Source organism: Saccostrea echinata, unplaced genomic scaffold (assembly GCF_033153115.1).
Source record: "Saccostrea echinata isolate AGI-Se365-2 ecotype Australia unplaced genomic scaffold, CSIRO_AGI_Sech_v1 ptg000029l, whole genome shotgun sequence".
NCBI classification, from domain to species: Eukaryota; Metazoa; Mollusca; class Bivalvia; order Ostreida; family Ostreidae; genus Saccostrea; species Saccostrea echinata.
Genome location: NW_026889778.1, coordinates 3,543,597 through 3,557,177, shown reverse-complemented (window position 1 = coordinate 3,557,177; position 13,581 = coordinate 3,543,597). Strand labels below are relative to the sequence as shown.

The window sequence follows — 13,581 nt, the reverse complement described above, 5'->3', positions numbered from 1 at the left end:
AAGGGTCATTCAGTAAGTAATGCAACATAATAAATGTCGAATATTTTTATTTTGAAGAGTCGAAAGGGTCCAGTAAGGAACTCCTAATTACAGAAAACCCCATGCTTTTTCCTATAGTCCTCATAAAGAAATTCACTGGCATGCATGCTCAACAATTTAAAGCTGAAAACTGTTTAAAAAAGATATCTGACAAGACGAAAATATACGGATTCCCATTTAGGAACTATTAAAAACACTTTTGAATTCGATATAACTAATTATCGAATTTGTTATAACGATTTTATTCGTTATAACAATTTGTTGAATTCGTAAAAATGAATAAAATTTGTTATAACAAATCAAATTCGTTTAATCAAATTCTAGAATTTGTTATAATGAATTAAATTCGTTTAATTAAATTCAACAACCGGGGGATATAGAAAAATATATAGGAATTCTATAAAACTAATTGTTGAATTCGATTTAATGAATTTAATTCGTTATAATTCGTTTTAACTTTAATTCGTTATAACAGGCTTTAGAATTCATTAAAACGGGTTGAATTCGTTCTAACAAATTTTTGAATTCGTTATAACGAACTCAACAAATCTGTCATAACAGATTAAATTCGTTATTGCAAGTGCCTCAGTATAAACTCGCTAAATGTGCAACTACTTAAAAATAAATATTTGAAAAAATATTTGAAAAACTTGTGTGACCGCGTGTTTTTATTAATAAAGATATTATCTAATAAAAATACAGCATTGACTTATTGTTTTTAATTTTTGTCCATAATGTATTTCCATACTTTCAATAGTTATAAGTAAGAGCGTTTGTATATATTTATTACACTAAGGCTTTTCCATAGTGTTTCTCATTAAGCCCAGGTATTTGATTGGCTACTCTGGTGAGAAGCTCACTATTGTAGTAATTTTTTTAGACATTCAAAAAAGATCCTTAGAGTGAGCAGTGTATTTTTACTGACTTCAAAATTCCAAAATGATTTACTGACAATTTCTATACCAGACCTATGGACTTATGGACAATTTATATATACTAAACAGGTCAGTTCATTAACATTTTAACATTATTAATTATGAGCATGATGTGTGAAAGTTATGTGAATAAGATTTCTGTAAAATATTATTTTTTATGAGTTTTAAATATATTTTGCCAATAATCAGTCAGACTTACTTAATGTGATAATTTATTATAGTTATGACTGACTGAGAAATTAAGGATCAGGAAGATCAGGTTCATATACCAAATATTTGGTAAGCTTTGTGTTTAGTGAAGTTTGTGTATATTGTGATGTCTATTTGTGTTGTAAATAGAATTTCATTTGAATACTATGAATGGATATGTTTATAGTGAAAAGTAATTTTTTTATGATAATGAATTGCATAACATAATGCTTGAAATGATTATTTTATGATGATCCTTAAAGTTATGAGGAAAATGGAGTTATTTCCCTTAGCCAGAAAATTCAATGTTTTATGTGATGTTTGTGTATGTTTGTTTGTCTGTGAATTATTTGTTAAATATTTTTTTTTACAGAACTACATACACATGAAATGGCCTGTACATATAATGGAATATACAATATATTAATTGAACCCAGACTTTAATTCTTCGTTGTTATTAAAATCAACGTTTACACTTGGGTGATGGATGACGAAACATGGGTGTCCTTATATAATCAAAAAGGAAGATCAATAATAAAATATGGAAACAGAGAGAAAGCTATCGCCCTATTTTTACAAAGAGAATTAAGGGCTCCAAACATGTTTTATTAGTTTTCCTTCTATTCAAGAGATCCAGAAAAACATGAACACATACCCAACGGAAGGACCATTAATGGTTACTTTTATCTTAAAATTGTACAAAGGAAAGATAAGCAGATTTTCTGTAAAGAAAGTCCAAACACCGGTCCTCAGAGTAATTTTCCTGTACTTGACAACACTGCTGCAAATAAAACAGAGAGAAATAAAGGAAACCTTGAAGAAATGAAAGTTTAGAGAGCTAGATCATCCCAATCTCAGCCATTGTGAGATCTTTTTATTCCAAAAAAACGCATGAAAAAAAATCGAATGACTACAATTTCAGAATGGGAAGTGCTATTTATCAGTGTCTTTTGGGCATCCATGCAGATGAGTATGCTGAGGTTTTTCTGGTCATGGGTATAAAGCTTAAACATGTGTAAAGGTTAATAAAAATACATTGAATGATTGAAAATACTAAGAAACTGCTTTACACGCTTTTCGTATTTTTAGATGACCTTTTCCATTAGTTATTGAACGACCCTCGAAGGTTTCAAAAACGAACAAAAAAATTCAGGGAATTTCTTGAACTAAGAAGGACGAAATTTTAACGTTCCACGACAGTACAGCGGAAAGAAAGGCCATAGAATCATGTGTTCAATCTGGAATGAAACGTGAAGATAAAAGTGATCGACATACTATAAAACCTGGGCTGGTCCCACTGGCCGGGCCTCTACTCACCTCTAATTTGGCTCCAAACTAACTTTTGGGTGGCCTTAAAAGTTAACCTGGCCTCAAATTTGGCCCAAAAAAGTTTTTTTTTTTTTTTTTTTTTTTTTTTTTTTTTGCCTCATATTTTTTTGCCAGATTTGAGATTGGTCAATGATGTTTTATTGCTTTTATTTTTTCAAGGTTGTTGCAGTCACATGATACTGTTTCTGTTGTTTTGTAAATGTACTCATTAAAGGAGTCATTTATCTGATTGATTTGATTGATTATCTATTGATCTGCTGACTGTTCTACTAATTTCTTTCCAAATATTTTTCTCCCAAAAACATAAACCATATGTAAATATTTAAATAACTTTACATAACTGATGCATTTATTAGTTTATCCATTTTTTTTATATTCAAATAGATACACGTGTGAGTTTTCCAATTTAAGAGAATCTGAAAGAATTACACATTCAAATATATATTTCGTTAGGATGACTTTTTATTTCAGAGCTGCACACATTAAGAACAAGGCATGTTGTCTTGATTTTGTTTTCCGCTGCATTACCCAGCCTTTTGCAATTAATTTTCAACCCCCCTTTGAGAAAAACTTACAAATTTCTATGTTATGGGGCCTGCCCTATATAGTAAAAACCTTTAATTCTTATGACAAATTGTGACAAGGAATTCTTTACAAAACATGGCGGTGTATCCTGCAAAAAGACAAAATCGATATGTCATTAGCCTAAATGGTTACTGCCTGTCAAAAATCTTTCAATCTCTTAGTAAAAAAATTATTGTAAATAATATGATATTCCATTACATTGTAAACGAATAGACTCATCAGCTGATACATAGGGCCAGGTATATTAAGATTTGGTTTTCATCTGATTTTAAGATTGTTTACTATAACAAGTAAAAAATATTCAGATCCTGTGAACGTGTGACAAGTACCAATTAAAATAGCTGTCAACTATTCATCTGAGTTCCTGAAAGACGGGTGTACTTCATGTATCAAACTTAATGAGGTTTGATCCTGAGCTTTTGAGCAGGTTTTTGTCTGGAACTTTATTTCTCAAATTCTGTATTATATTAAAGTTCTTGCATTCAATTTGGATTCTGCAATGCACATAACACTATATTCTACGAAAAAACGCGATTAAATTCCATACAAATAGGTTTGGGCCAGGAACTATATTTTGTGGCGAAAAGTTTGTCTTAAAAGAAAGTGATCAATTTTCCCTCTCAAAGCATTTACAGTTCGCAGCTCTGTAAAGGCTGCATAAAGGGGGCGGGCCTAATTTATACGGGAAATGTCTACTATGAACATCACACAAGTATTACAATATTTCGCAAAAGTTTCAAAACAACAGAAAATGAAATAATTTGCAGTTTTAAACTGCATAAGAGATATGAACTACATCCAAACTTACCACTGCATTCATTTTTGTCGCTAGTTAAATTCCACACAGCAAACTATAAACAAGTCACTGATCGCAATACACTTGTCGACATGACGTCATCATGGTAAAATTTGGAAGCATTTTATGTTCAGTGAGAGGTGGATCAAGTATTTTTTCCACAGTGAAAAACGCATTTTATTATTAAACAGAATATTATTTGCAAATCTTAGGTAGACCATTATTACAAATCTGAAACCTTTGTTTAGTGCCATTATTTAAAAACTATCGAGGGAATGTATTCAATTAATTCTAATATTTTTATGTACAGGGTGTGCATGTTTTACTTCGAAGTGCCTCATTAAATTGCCTTTTGGCAAGGGCATACACTTAATAGATCTTGACCATTTTTTGAATATGCATAAAGGAAACATTCCTTAACTTGAAAAGTGCTGCTGCTTTCCTGAAATCGAGAGCATTACTAAGTAAACAAGAGGCCCAAGGGCCTTAACGGTCACCTGAGTATAATACAACAATTTAGAGAATCCATAGAGTATAAAATGAACTGAAAGGTGAAGCTTTGTTGCCCAAAAGCAAGAAAAATAGGGTGATCAGGATCAACAAAATAGTTAGTCTAGTGTTCATTAACAGTTCATAAATTAGGTTCTAATCTGTTCCCCATTTATCACTATCACCATACAGTATATTAACAAACTATCAGTGCTTCTGTACTGTTTTAATTCCTTGTTGAAATCTCTTACATTGGACTCTCTTGGTCTTTGATGAACATTGAATAAGACAAGTTATTTTTGTCTCATTTTTATTTATCTATTACTTACAAGTCTACCTGATCATTAAAACTATGAAAGTACTTTTTGTATTATACAATAAAAAATCTTGCAAAATTCTCTTATTCTATTAACCTTTCAAGTACATTATTTACAGTGACTAATTATCAAAAGTAAATGGCAAAGGGGAATAACTCCCCTCAGTAGAATACAAATTAATAGAGCCCTGGCCAGGACCAGAACACTTGACAAAATGGTCCAGATGTTCAAAAATATTTATTAAAACTTTTACTCTTTTTGCCTCTGATATGCCCGGGTGCAGAGAAGATTTTCAAAGAAATAATGCATTTTTTACTACAGATTCACTACATTATCAATAGAGCCCCCCTCCCTCCTCCCCCCCCCCCCACCTCCCATCCCCACCGAGAAACACCAGAGCCTCTCACCCTGGGACCAGAAGTTTATTCATCATACATGTAAGTAATCACTTTGTTTATCTGATTAACACTAAGGAGCAGAGAGGATTATTTAACAGAATTAATGCATTTTCACTATATTATCAAGAGCCCCACCCTTACACCAGCACATCTGACCCAGGGTTCATGCAATTCACTACTCTGGAAGAAGCAATCATGCTCATCATAACTATACACTTAGCTTCTTTGCTTTTTAGCCAGAAGCAGAAAAGAATATTTTCAGAGAAATTTTGCTTTTTCACTATATAATCAATAGAGCCCCCCCCCCCTTTTCACCAGAACCCTTGACCCTGGGGCCATGAAATTCACAATTTTGGAAGAGGCATACTTACGTATCATAACAATATACTAATAGTTTGTTTAAATAATACCCAGGGGCAGAGAAGAAGATTTTTAAAGAAATAATTCACCTTCACTATAGGATATATATGGCCCCGCCCTAGCACCAGAACCCCTGTACCTGGGGCCATGAATTTCATAATTCAGGAAGAAACATCCTTGCTTATTATAACAATGTACTTAATTTGTTTAAATAATACCCAGGAGCAGAGAAGAAGATTTTTAAAGCATTAATGCATTTTCACTATATAATAAATAGAGCCCCACCCTAACACCAGAACCCCTGATCCAGGGTCCATGAAATTCACAATTTTGGAAGAGGCATCCTTGCTTATCATAACTATGTATTTAATTTGTTTAAATAATACCCAGGAGTAGAGAAGATTTTTAAAGCATTAATGCATTCTCACTATATGATTTATATAGCCCCACCCTAACACCAGAACCCCTGACTCTGGGGCCATGAATTTCACAATTTTGGTAGAGTCACTCTTGCTTATCATAACTATGTATTTAATTTGTTTAAATGATACCCAGGAGTAGAGAAGATTTTCAAAGAAATTATGCACTTTCACTTTATGACCTATATAGCCCCGCCCTAGCACCAGAACCCCTGACCCTGGGGCCATGAATTTCATAATTTTGGTAGAGTCACTCTTGCTTATCATAACTATGTATTTAATTTGTTTAAATAATACCCAGGAGTAGAGAAGAAGATTTTCAAAGAAATAATGCACTTTCACTATATGATCTATATAGCCCCGCCCTAGCACCAGAACCCCTGACCCTGGGGCCATGAATTTCACAATTTTGGAAGAGGGCTCAATGCTTATTACAATCATGTCAACAGTTTGACTGCTTGACGTCCAGGAGTAAAGAAGAAGATTTTTAAAGATTGCATTAATTCTGGTGGTTTTAGCCCCACCCCTCAGGCCCCAGTGGGGCGGGGACCATGAAATTCACAAATTTTGTCACCCTTTACCCATAGATGCTATATGCCAAAGTTGGCTGAAATTGGTTGAGCGGTTTCAGAGAAGAAGCTGAAAATGTTTAAATGTTAACGCACGACGACGGACAAAAACGGATAGCAATAGGTCACCTGAATTCGATTTAAAGCAGCAGCACTTTCCATAAACTATAAGTTATGAAGATACAATTTATTACTGAAATTTTTAATTCTAACTATGGTATGCCCTTGCGATATTGAAATTTGTTTATGACCTACATACAGTACACATTAATATTACATGTATTTATCACGTGACTGTCAAATAACGTGACCAAACCAAATTCCGTTCAGAGCGGGGTATACAATGTTATTTCAATTAAAATTAAAGTCATGTGATAATATAGTAGCTTTACAAAAATAAATTCAGTTTAGAAAGGTATGTATTTATGCACGTTTATATTCCGTTGATTTATTCGTACTACGCCTTGAGAGTCGTGCGTTCTGTTAAGTTTAGATTCCTATATTTCCATGCTGGTTACACACAAAGCTATTTTGTGCAGTAAAATGATTTATGCTGGTTCTGAATTATCTATTAAATTAATTTTTATGTATTCTATCATCATATTGTGACAAATATAGTAAATATTTTCTGAAATTAAATATATGGAGATAACGAACAGTATTCAATCTCAAAAATCCATTAAACATTACAAAATAGGTGCAGAACAAACACCGACCTCTAAAACATCAGAGGTGGGATCAGGTGCCATGGAGGAGTGAGCATCCCCTGCCGACCGGTCACACCCACCGTGTGCTCCTTGTCATGATCGGGAAATAACGGAAAAATCCGTCGATAATTCAGTGTGTAAATAATGGCCTAACAATTAGTATCAGTATTTGACTCAATGATAAATTGTATTTGCTGATGAGGTCATTAAATTTTTATTGACCACAGAACCTAGGAAATGATGACTTTGAACGAGACTGCTGATATTCTTGTTTCATCAACTTGTTTGTCAATAATTTACCTCGTTTTAGAAATTGTACATACGTAGAGCATGCTCTTGCGTATCGAATCAATTGAGAGATATAAACTCTGTATACAGGTGATGAAGGTATATTGCTGCATAAGTAAGGGAGGTTGTCGATTGAAAAGTTAAAGTCATCACGTTTATCATAAAGCTTGGTTGTTAGATTACCATTAACGTCTTTTTCAAGTAAAATATCCAAATATGAAACAGATATGTCAGACTCTGTAGTATCTTTTATCTCAAGCTCACCGGGATATATCCTAACGACATATGAATGGAAATAACCATTGTTAATTGACTATACGTCGTCGATATATCTAAGTCAAGGAAAAAAAATGAGCCAATTTTAACATAAAATAAACACTTTTCCTAGTGATGCGCAGTATAGCAATGAAGGAGAGAGGGATATTTGAGCTTATTCTCTTTTTCTGTAAGAGTCCCAGGTTGGGTGCGTTTTTCTTAAACATGTATATCCTTTGTTGTGTCGTCTTCAAACTTTTCATATTCTCTTTTCCTTCTCCTACCCACTACGCCAAAATCGACAATATTTGCCATGAAGCATCTTTGTGTAAATTGGATTTCAATAGGTTGAAAAGAAGATTCATACCTCTACCAAGGGGAGAAACATCAGGAATTGTGCGTTAAATGGTTAGGCCATTTATTCTTCATAGATTTATTTATAGTAATAATAATTCTAAGTAACTGAGATTGAAATGAACATTCTTGACTACAAAGTTACATGTAGCATTTAAAAATTTAATTCAATGCAATTCAGTATTTCAAATTAAATTGGTTTCCTTTCCTGTCCATAAACATTCATTTAGTAGGATATAAAAACGTCTTGAATTACTCTTGAAATTAGTCTTGAAATTAGAAACCTCTTCCGAACGACATTCCTGGAGTCAGCATCATAACAAATTTGGTCGATAAGGTTTTTAACATTATCAAATCAAACATTCATCAAAACCAGGATTGCTCACTTATACCTACATTTTTAAAAAGAATCATTTAGCAATTTGGAATTGAGGGAATACACGTTTATCTTTGGGAATTACTGGTTCCAATACATGCCCACATTAATTCTAAATGAATAGAGGTTAGATATCTTATTTTTAAGGACATTTCAAGTAACTTTGTAAGTTGTGTTCATTTTGATTGAAAATTCTGTTACTTGAAATGTGGAGATAACGAACAGTAATAAAGCTCAAAAGTCCATTGAAACAATGCAAATCCGGAGCAGAGCAAACAAGGACCTCTAAAACATCAGAGGTGGGGTGAAGTGCCATGGAGGAGTAAGCATCCGCCGTGTGCTCCTTGTCATGATCGGGAAATAACGGAAAAATCTGTAGACAATGTGTACATAATGGCCTAACAATTACTATGAAAAGTCAGCATTCGACTTAATGATAGATTGTATTTTCTGACAAGGTCATTGTATCGACCATGGAACTTGCAAAATGATGGCTTATAACGAAACTGCTTATATTCTTGTTTCATCAACTTGTTTGTTAGTAGCTTGCCTCGTTTTAGAAATTGTTCGTACGTAGAGCATGCTCTTGCATATCGAATTAATTGGGAATTTTGGGAGAGATAAACCCCTTAATTAAGCTTCCAAGAGTGAGACAATAAACATTCGTTCGATTGTTTATATATGATATTGGACACTTATTATTTGCGCAGTACAGTTAAGGCAACATTTTCTATAAAAAGGCACCAAAAAACGAGACGCTTAAAGTTCAACCGTCTTATTTTTTAGCATGAAACTCTATCTGAAATATCTTAATGGCTTTATGAAGAGTTTGTCCATCGCTTTTCACATCGGTATTTTTTGTCATCATGTGACCCTCTACAGTCACGTGAGCTCCGATTTTAGGTCAAAATATGAAATGTCAAATTTAACAAAAAGTGCAAGGGCAAGGCAAACAATATTTGAACTGTACAATGTTTCATTGTGTCCCTTGGTATCTATCCTATCGAAAAACTAATGCTCATTCAGTCAGAGTTCCGATATATTTAAATTATTCATTGAAAACAAACACCAGTATTCAAAAATAGGGTATTTTTCATCATTTAATCGGAAATTTTAAATTGCCTAATGAATTACAAAGAAATGAGCACTTTTTAAAAACTATACAGTAAAATAAAGAATTTAAAATAAAAACCTACCTCTTGGGTTGTCGCCTTGCCCTTGCACTTTTTGATTAAAAATTGAAATCTTAACACATTCATTCTAAATATAGTTTTCAAACGCATCATTGACCCGGCATGGGAGATAACTCTGTGGTACTTCATAGAGTTTGTGTACCTCGCAAATTTTAAACAAATAATACCTACGGACTGTGCTGGGCTTTATTTCACTAAATCAAAACTGTATACATAAAAAAATCCACGACTTTACTTTGTTTTGTATATCTTCGTTCTTTTATATGCTACACAAGACGTATTTGATATGTCTCTGTTGACACCTACCGCATTTCCTCCGTTCGTCAACAATAGGTCTAAAATTTGCCGCAACATCAATCATGTAAATCAATTGAAAATGCCCATGGTTAAACATATTGAAAGCTTCAGTCATCTGTAACAAACAACAGACAGCCCCTATCAATGATAAAATATTTATGCTCCCCCAGTAGACACACAGAAAAATTATCTCCAACAGAACTTTTTTTTTTAAATACATATGTGATTCTTTTAGTTATCAAACCTTCAACTGTTTAGGGATTCTAGACTACGTTAAAAGTTTTAAGAACAGTAGAAAGGGATCGGGGTGCTTACTCCTGTATCAAATAACCTGTTTTCCTTTCTACAGATGTAACCCACCCCCCACCCCCCTCCCCATCACCAGTTTGCCTCTGGCTCCTTTGATACCATATACCTTACTTACATGTTAAAAATAAATTATTAAACAGTGCTTACATCAGGTTTTACTTATTTGGGTATTGTAGCACAAATCACACTTTGGGGGAGGGGGTGGGAGGCTTTAGTCTCATTTTTTTGAGTTATTATCAATCCATGCGCAAACAAGATAATCATAGTAGAAACTTTGTAACCAAGAAACAGATACTCTGTTAAAGAACAGGTGAACACAATATACTTGCTGAAATTTAGATCATGTTGATGCCCAAAAACACAGACAGGCGCGTAGCCAGAATGGAAGTAAAATTAATGTACACAGAGAACGGCTGGCGTCCGCTTTGGGGCTCCCAGTGGGTCGAGGGCGAATCCCTGATGAGGGCCCAGGGGCGAAGTCCCTGGAAGCTCATGGGTTTTACCAAATATTTCATTCAAAATCATGCCATTTCGATTTTCTTTAGAACGTACAAGACATAGTAATATTGTTTTTAACACAAAGTTAAATACTTCAATGCAAATTTATTGTACATGTAGAGGCTGAATATTTTTTAAAAAGATACATCTACTCTTTTTTAACTCTCAGCAACAAATATAATTAATTTCAATCTTAACAAAAATAATGTTATATATCAAATCATATTCTAGTGAATCACAGCATTCAACGGTTGATATTTTCTCAAAGATCTTTAAAAATTATCAATGTGTTGTAGAAGAATTACAAATTAATGAATGTTTTATTTGGTTTTGGCATTGATTTGATAAAACATTACAATTTTGTTATAAAGACATGGTAATATAAAATTTGAATTTGAATCGAAACAGTACGAGATAAAATAATTTGAAACACAAATATTTGCTTGCTGGGTGGTATTGATATTTTTTCTCTTCTAATAAATCTCCCCCGATGTGTACGCACCTGCGTATTTGCGTATAGGCAGCTACGGGCCTGTCAGAATACATGCAAGTAAAGATATTCAAATCTTAACAGCCTTCAAACTTTCACACCATTGTACTGTTAAAAATTCAAAGTATTATTTATCTAGAAAATTCATTTAATTAAGAACAGCTTTTCAAATTCAAAGGCAGGCTGTGAAGGGATTTCTAAACAGGTGCAAAATATTTCAAACAGTCCACAATTCAAACAGTTCTTCTGGACGAAATCAATTCTGAAAACAAAATGAAATGCCATTATGGAAAGTTCATTGGTGTTTTGAAAAATGAAATATATGGAGATAACAAACAGTATTCAAGCTCAAAAGTCCATTATACAATACAAAATAGGAGCAGAGCAAACACGGACCTCCAAATATCAGAGGTGGGATCAGGTGCCATGGAGGAGTGATACTCAAAAAAGTGATACTCAAAACAATGCATTGATTAACATGGAAAACATATACATGTATATATTTGTAACTCTACTGTTTTTATTATCAAAACATTTCAATAATCTTGATATGTATGGTATATAGCTAATATGGAGCATACCTTTTTATTTTATTGGTGCAAACACTTGCTGCCTGTTCAAATTGTTTGGGAGTAGCTACAACACAATATACGTATATGTAATGAATGAAATACATAATGATTACTATTGTAGAATGAAATAACATTGCATTGTGCAAAACAAACTACATATGTATGTTATACTATATTTTCTGAAATTCATAAAATAAATGAAAACAAACTTTTGATACAAAACTTTTCTGGGAAATTGAAACCTATGACATTTGCAAAACTAGAATTCATTGGTAGCTAAAAGTAAAAAAAAAAATAAAATCAATATACTAACGATAACATTTAAGCCTTTCACCTATACAAAAATTAAAAAAAAAAATAACACTGGCATACTATAAAATTAATGTGAAATGCTTTAGTAGTGATCATATCCAGTGGAGAAATTGATGCATTTATATTGGTAGTTCTGTTTGATGTAAATGCCAGTTTTAACCAGTTCTGCGACAGCTACAATGATAAAAGAATTATTCATATAAACAGTTTATAAATACATGTATATACAAATAAGACTGACTTATGTACATGTAGTCAGACGAATGAAAATTCAAATATTTTGTCTTCATTAATGTAGAAATTCTACAAATTTACAACCTAGTGATACAGATAGATAAAAGTTCTACTGATAAATTTAAAATATGAATCACTGGTAAAAACTGAAATCTTAAAATTCATAAATTTTTGATTGCAAGAGGTATAAATTAAAATTCATAGGGTCTTATACTCTTGTATGTACAGTTGTACACTGTGCACTTTGACTTCACAAATACATGTACATTGTAAGTGTGACTGCATCTAAAATATAATTTGATATCATGACATGCTGTGCTTATATTATGTAACGTGTTTGTACATGTATGCCAAAGGACAACATCATTGCATGTTTAAAAGTGTGTTACTTTCATAATGTTTGTGTGCGTGTGTGTGTGTGGGGGGGGGGGGGGGGGGATACACACAAGGCACTGCATTACAGTTTGTGACGGACTGTAATAATACATCTTATTTTACATACTCACGGTTATTTTACATTCGATGTACGGAATAGTATGTGTACATGTTGATACATATGCGCATACACACCTTAATGAACAGAAGGGACCTAGGGAGGTACATGTAGTGTGGATCGTCTCAGTTTTCCATGATCTTCTCATCAAAAAGATAAATAATGCCTAACATCAGGTCTCTTATTTTATCCCTATTCTCCTTAAAGATTGCCTGACTGTTGCATTTATCCACTGCATATCTCAGCTGCTGTCGCCACGTTTTTAGATGTAAACAACATTCCGTGTCACCGAGTGCAGGCGCTTGGCTGAAGCCGAATGCAGCCAAACGACACAATAAAAAGAGAATTATTTCGAAGACGTGTTGCTACTTTATAAGAGAAAATCACTAATGTTTATTTATTTAAACATGAAAATACAGATATTCATTACAAATTCTCGCAATCATCATTAAATAGCTTTTTTGAGCTTTATTTCCTTATATAGATCTATCTGGGCGGAGCAACTGTCATGACGTCAAACCTCATTATGACCTCATTACCATATTATCTTCATGTGTAGCCTTAACTATACTGCGTGGAGTATTCTTTAGTGGTCAGATCTAGTTTCTTCTAAATATAGTGGGTGGAAAGCTTAATTTGCCATTAAAGGAAACTTTTGGCAGAAGATACATGTAGATTTTTACCTCTCTATTGTGGCCCCACCCCATCAGGGGTAACTACTTCTCTTAAGAAGAACTATTGTTATTATTTTGACAATAATATCATATAAATATTGATT

At 33.1% G+C, this 13,581-nt stretch overlaps 1 protein-coding gene across 1 annotated transcript in view; it reads left to right on the top strand.

Moving 5' to 3' along the window:
* LOC133195481 (actin-related protein 8-like) overlaps nucleotides 1-13,581 on the top strand; it is a 239,032-nt gene that overhangs the window by 65,774 nt on the left and 159,677 nt on the right. The window lies entirely within an intron of this gene.